The sequence below is a fragment of the Tachypleus tridentatus genome, chromosome 10 (assembly GCF_004210375.1).
Source record: "Tachypleus tridentatus isolate NWPU-2018 chromosome 10, ASM421037v1, whole genome shotgun sequence".
Taxonomy (NCBI): Eukaryota; Metazoa; Arthropoda; class Merostomata; order Xiphosura; family Limulidae; genus Tachypleus; species Tachypleus tridentatus.
The window spans coordinates 182,731,895-182,739,272 of NC_134834.1; positions in this window are offsets into that span (position 1 = coordinate 182,731,895).

Consider the following 7,378-nt stretch of genomic DNA (forward strand, 5'->3'; position numbering starts at 1 on the left):
TGGTTTATAACATCTATAGAATTTTATTTACATTTCTCACTTAGGTTGGATACAGTTTTAAATACATTTTTCCATGAAGATAACATTATATTATGGGTTCTATTTTACACAGCAATCATTGAAAAACAGTAAATTGGAAGTATAGCTTCCTATCGTTTGTTTGTTTTTGAATTTTGCACAAAGCTACTCGAGGGCTACCTGTTCTAGCCGTCCGTAATTTAGTAGTGTAAGACTAGAGGGAATGCAGCTAGTCATCACCACCCACCGCCAACTCTTGGGCTACTCTTTTACCAACGAATAGTGGGATTGATCGTCACATTATAACGCCCCCACGGCTGAAAGGGCGAGCATGTTTAGCGCGACGGGAATGCGAACCTGCGACCCTCGGATTACGAGTCGCACGCCTTAACACGCTTGGCCATGCCGGGTCCTCCTATCATGTGATAAAAACAATTAAAATATTTAATTACTTTTAAGGCTCTTTTTCTACTTTCTCTATCGGAAAAAAATCAGTTCATTCTTTATTATAAAAATCTACAATATCAGCATGCAAGGCTACATAACAACTGACGATTGTTATTGTTCGTTTTTGATATTCGTGAAACATTGTTCAAGGAATATAAGAAATATCCATCTTTGATTTTGAACTTGAGAACTAGTTACCAGGACCCACTACCAAGTCTTGAACTGTCCTAATCAAAGAATAAGATTTGACCGTTGTTATTACAACATAATAATAGCAATGAACTACGAAAAAAAGCTAACTTGGAACCTTGGACCCACAGTCCGGAACGTTGATCACTAGACCATGTCAAGTTCATTATTATTATTATTAGAATATTAGAACGATACTTGTTTTTTTTTTTAAGTTAAGCACAAAGCTACGCAATGGGCTAACTGTGCTCTGCCCATCACGGATTTCGCAACCTGGTTTCTAGCGTTGAAAGTCTACAGACATATCGCTGCGCAACTGTGTTATTTGTTAACGTTTCATGGAATTTATTAGTTAAACATTAAAATAAATTCAAAATATTTTGCACGTAACAATTTTGATAATGAACAAGAATTTACCTGAAAACGGAACTCTGGAAAAACTGTTTCTTCAGAACATTCGCCAAAAGTTACACAAAGGTGAAATGTGCATAGACGTCCCTAATTTTGAACTGATGGACTAGAGGGAAGGCATATAGCCCCCATTACTAACTGACAACTTGTTATGTCACATCTACGTGACCAAAGCGCATTCACAACCCAGAACTTCGACAACGGGACGTGAGTCATGAACCCTTGGATTCAAAGTCCAGGCATGCTAACAACTAGGCCTTGTCTGTTCAACATTTTCGGGTTTAGAGTTTTGTTTCTGTGCTTTGAGAGAGTCGATAAACACTGAAAAGCCAATGTTACCCCATTCATATATAAATAATTTGTTTTTTGTTTAAATTTTGCGCAAAGCTACACGATGGCTATCTGCGCTAGCTGTTCCTAATTTAGTAGTGTAAGACTAGAGGGAAGGCAGCTAGTTGTCATCACCCACAACCAACTCTTGGGCTACTATTTTACCAACGAATAGTGGAATTGACTGTCACATTATAATGCCCCCACGGTTGAAAGGGCGAGCATGTTTGGTGTGTCAGAGATTCGAACCAGCGACCCTCAAATTAGGAGTTAAGTGCCTTAATCACCTGGTCATGCCGGGCCTTATAATAAATATATATCAGCCAGTCTGATGTGACTTTTTGTTGTGCAAACGTATAAAGAAAATTGTGCACGACTATTCAGACTAATGAAAGATTTGAAATTCCATTGTCTAACTTGTTACAGCCATACATTTCACCTTTACTTTTAAAATAATAACAATAAAAATCTATATATTAGTACAAAAATCACATTGTTTATAATAAAAGCTCAGAAATTGAGGATATAAACCAGCCAATAGCCAACGACTTCTTTGATTAAGCTGAATTTCCCTAATTATAATCAAATGCCATTTACACGTGAATTCACTGAGTGGAACAAACTTGTACATTAATTAAGTGGCAAACCTATTAAACTGGGACCTATTTTCAGAAAAAAAACCAATTAAAATAGACAGTGACATCACGAAAATAATAAAGATAAAATGTATGATCGAGGGGATTATTATAATTACGTTTGTAACGATAGATTGTTGTGTTTGTTCAAACAGGCATTGTATATTTATATTATATTGTAAAACATTTCGAGCCATATGGATATAAATTAAACTCAACTAGCTCGCATGAGTTCTTCAATTTCGTGATTTCAAGTTCGCAGGAAGTTCCTGAAAGTTGTGGTCCTATATTCTTAAGGGTCTATCACAAAAAATAAAAATTCTTCATTCAATAACATTAAGGCGGGTTAAGGCGTTCGACTCGCAATCTGAGGGTCGCGAGTTCGAATCCCCGTCGCACTAAACATGCTGGCCATTTCAGCCGTGAGGGGCGTTATATTGTTCGATCAATCCCACTATTCGTTGGTAAAAGAGTAGCCCAAGAGTTGGCGGTGGGTGGTGATGACTAGCTGCCTTCCTTCTAGTCTTACACTGCTAAATTATGGACGGCTAGCGCAGATAGCCCTCGTATAGCCTTACGCGAAATTCAAAAACAAACAAACAATATATATATTATTTTATAGTTGTAAAGCAGTATATGTAAGTAGACAAATGCAGTTTCCAATTTATATGCCTGTATATTCAATGTAAATATAAGTCAATGTGTCATAATATTATAAGATATGAATAAAGATCTTTTAATATTTCTTATGGTTATATTTTCTCTTACTCTTACTCCTCTTTCTGCTGGTTATAATAAGACGGTTATGGTTTAACTGTCACATTTCCTCTTAGTGACATTCTTCACACTTTACAAAGTCAAACACGTGTTAATTAACAATTATGAGCTCATTGTAATAATATACATTGTCTGCTTCTTGTCTTATATGAAACTAATTATTTTATAAATATGTGCATGCACTACATGGCCAAAAGTAGGTGGACAACCGACCATCACGCCCATATGTTCTTGTTGAACATCTCATTTCAAAAACCATGGGCATTAATACGGAGCTGGTCTCCCCTTTGCCGTTACAACAGCCACTACTCTTCTGGGAAGGCTTTTCACTAGACTTTGGAACATGGTTGTGGGAATTCTCTCTTATTCAGCCAAAAGAGTATTAGTGAGGTCGGGCACTGATGTCGGGCGAGAAGGCCTAGCTCGCAGACGGCGTTCCAATTCATCCCAAGGTGTTCGATGGGGTTGAGGTCAGGGCTCTGTGCAAGCCAGTCAAGTTCTTCCACATCAACTTCGGCAACTCATGTCTTTATGGTTTGTGCGCGGGTTTTTTGTCATGCTGAAACAGAAAAGGGGCTTTTCCAAACTGTTGCCACAAAATTGGAAAATCACAATTCTCTAGAATGTCATTGTATGCTGTAGCATTGAAATTTCCATTCACTGGAACTAAAGAGCCTAGCCCAAACCATTACAAACAGCCCCAGACCATTATTCCTCCTCCACAAAACTTTACAGTTGGCACTATGCATTAAGGCAGGTGGCGTTCTCCTGGCATCCACCAAACCCAGATTCTTCCGTCAGACTGCCAGATAGTGAAGCCTAACTCAGCACTGCAGATAACCTGTTTCTACTGCTTCAGAGTCCAATGTCGGTGTGCTTAGCACCACTCCAGCCGATGCTTGGCATTGTGCATGGTGATCTTAGGCTTCAGTGCGGGTGCTCGGCCATGGAAACCTATTTCATGAAGATCCCGACGAACAATTCTTGTGTTGACCTTACTTCCAGAGGCAGTTTGGATCTCGGTAGTGAGTGTTGCAACTGTGGACAGACGAATTTTACGTGCTACGCGCGCTTCAGCACTTGGCGGTCCTGTTCTGTGAGCTTGTGTGGCCTACCGCTTCGTGGCTGAGTTGTTGTTGCTCCTAAACATTTCCACTTCACAATAACAGAACTTACAGTTGACCAGGAAAGCTTTAGCAGGGCAAACATTTGACGAACTGACTTACTGGAAAGGTGACATCCTATGACAGTGCCATGTTGAAAGTCACTGAGCTCTTCAATACCAGTAATTCTACTACCAATATTTGTCTATGGAGATTACATGGCTGTATGTTTGATTTTATGCACCTGTTAGCAATGGTTGTGGCTGAAATAGCCGAACCCACTAATTAGAAAAGGTGTCCTCAAACTTTTGGCCATGTAATGTATATATATATATATATGTATAACAGGCTAATATCCTTCTGCCAACAGAACTTCCCCCCATAGTTAGAGTCGGTTCTGAATGAAACTTCCTAACAAAGTTTTATTATAATTGGGTCTCTTATAAAATAATATTTAATGCATGTATTCACTTTCTTTTCAAGAAATAAGACAATAATAGCTTTATATTATAAAATATGTTATAAATGAAGTCTGACAAAAATTTAAAAAATAATAGGATCTTATTTTATAACCCTTTCCCCCTAAATCGCTTCTTTAACCTGTTGACTGCCACGTATTTGAGCTGCTTAATACAACTTTAATGCTTCTTCATTTTGTAACTTTTTCGTGACGCCATTTTAGTTCGAAAGTGAAACAATTTGTAAGTAGGTCAAATGCATGTATGGTGCTGACATCTAGCGTTGAAGTTAGGTATTATTGAGAACGCATTAACTCGTCCATGGCACTGTGTTATAGATCGGCTTGGACGAGTTATCTCGTCTTAGGCACTGAACAGTTTAATGGAAACATGAAACTTCTTTCCTTTCCAGTAATGTACATTAATTTTGTACATTTAATCATTAAATTGATTTTTTGTAATAAAACTTCTAAAGCTGTGATAAAGTGAATTTACCTCAGAATTTAAATTCGTGGAGAATCAAGGTGATATTTAAGAAGAAAAGTGATTTTTTTTTCCACTGGAGAATCCGCGTCACGACAATAATTAAATTGTTCTGTGATAGAAGGAATCGCAAGTTCTTCTTCGGGAGTTCTTTATTTGTAGTAAGTCTATCTTTGGATCTTTCGTAAGTTTTTATTTTTACTTCAGTCTGAGTATAAAGTGACGAAAAACATCGGGAATCACGATGTTAAAAATTGCCTGAAGAAAAAGTGACTTATCACGCAGAAAGAAAATGGAACGTCAGGAAGTAAATTACAGAGAGAAAGAACAAGATTTCTTTGTTTGTTTTGAATTTCGCGCAAAGCTACACGAGAGCTATCTGCACTACCTGTCCCTAATTTAGCAGTGTAAGATTAGAGAGAAGGCAGCCAGTCATCAGCACCCACCGCCAACTCTTGGACTACTCTTTTACCAAAGAATAGTGGGATTGACAGTCTCATTATAACGCCTTCACGGCTGAAATAGCGAGCATGTTTTGTGAGATGGGGATTCGAACCCACGACCCTCAGATTATGAGTCGAGTATCTTAATCACCTGGCCATGCCGGGCTTCATATAAGAAACAATGGTTTGTAATCATATTTATACCAATGATATGTTTATAACCTCTGAACGTGATGCAGTTATTATTGTGCTAGTATACTAAGTTTGTCATTCCTTTACAATCTTTGAAAGAGTAACAAAGATATAGACTTATTCAGTAAGTTATGAGGCAAGATACAATGAGAGGAAGCTAGAAATAAATCCGAAAAACAGAAGTACATCAAATTTTTCGCTGAGATGCTTTTACAAAGAAAAAGGAGAAATTTCATGACAAAAAGGCACACCGTTCAACACCTCGAAATCTTGATCAAAGAACAGCCCCTAAAAAGAAGCAGAACAAATGGACAATCCCTATTATGAACCACTATTGTGGTTCGTGATTTATATTTCTTGGAATACAGTGATTAAACAATAAAACAATTTTATTACCACAATGTGCATGAAAATTATACTCTTCAAAACAAGAAACGCAAAAGGGATATTTTTGTTATTTTAAAGAGAAATATATGTAATAACGTTACAAGCTCAGAGTATGTGATGTTACACGTGTTAAGGCACTGATTGTCAAACCAAAATGACAATAAAAGTTGTGCACTTTGAAAACGGAGAAAAACATCGGATTTTTCGCCAAAACGCATTCGTGTCCAATAAATTTGTTTGAGAGATCTGCATGTTCTGCAAGTGCAACATGTGCAAAATCCCTATAAAAGTGACGGGTTCTCGGTTTCCATAGCTCAGTGTTAAGCCACCGACACGCAATACAGTTACGCCAAGACTGACTGAAGCACAACGCAACAACGCCATTGGTCGTTTGGAAGCAGGCGATTCTCGATCAGATGTTGCCAGAGCTGTGAATGTCCACCCAAGCACCATCACAAGGCGATGGAATCGTCACCAACAACATGGATCAATTCGTGACCGTCCACGATCTGGCAGACCTCGTGTGACCACGCCCGCACAAGATCGCAACATCCGGTTACGTCACCTTCGGGATAGAACCACCACTGCGACGTCTACTGCCTCAACCATACCAGGGCTGCGTAGGATTTCCGATCAGACCGTACGCAACCGTCGACGAGATTCTTAGGTCCCATGTGCAACCCATGTGAACGTCAACGACGTTTTTCAACATGACAACGCCCGTCCTCACACAGCCCGACTCACCACTGTCTTCTTGAGACACCACAACATCAACGTTCTTCCCTAGCCCTCGAGATCACCAGATTTAAACCCCATCGAACATCTTTGGGACGAGTTGGACCGACGTCTGCGACGGCGACAACCTCAACTGCAGACTCTATTTCAGCTTGCAGCAGCTTTGCAGGCTGAGTGGACAGCCATTCCACATGATGTGATTCGTCATCTCATCGCTTCCATGGGCAGGAGATGCCAAGCAGTTATTGATGCTCACGAGGGGCATACTCGTTATTGACGTTGAGTGACGTTAAAATTCACCCAGTGAGCGTGGACTTCGCCTTTGCAGACTTTGGATGCTCAGCAGTGAATATGCAAAGTTTCACACATGTCATATAGAACTACCAGGAATAAACTTGTTAGCAATGTGTCTCAAATTTTGCCTTTCTTTTTTTGAAGAGTATATATTAAAATATTATTGCCCAAAATAACATTGTGCATATTGCAATTGTATTTATTGCCATACAACATTATGTTAATTATTTTCATTCTTTAAATAGATACATATTCTACAATTCACTCTTTTAAAAGTAATTGTACATGCTATATTTTCTTCGAACCGGGGGCATTGAAACCCGGTTTCTAGCAGTGTAAAGTCTGCAGACACACCACTGTGGAATGGAAAGCTTCTATGTATAACCTTAACGGTTCTTAATAATTTAACTGTATATGTGCTCTTTAATACTTGCAAAGTACGAATACATGTGTATATCATGTTAGTTCGTATGTAA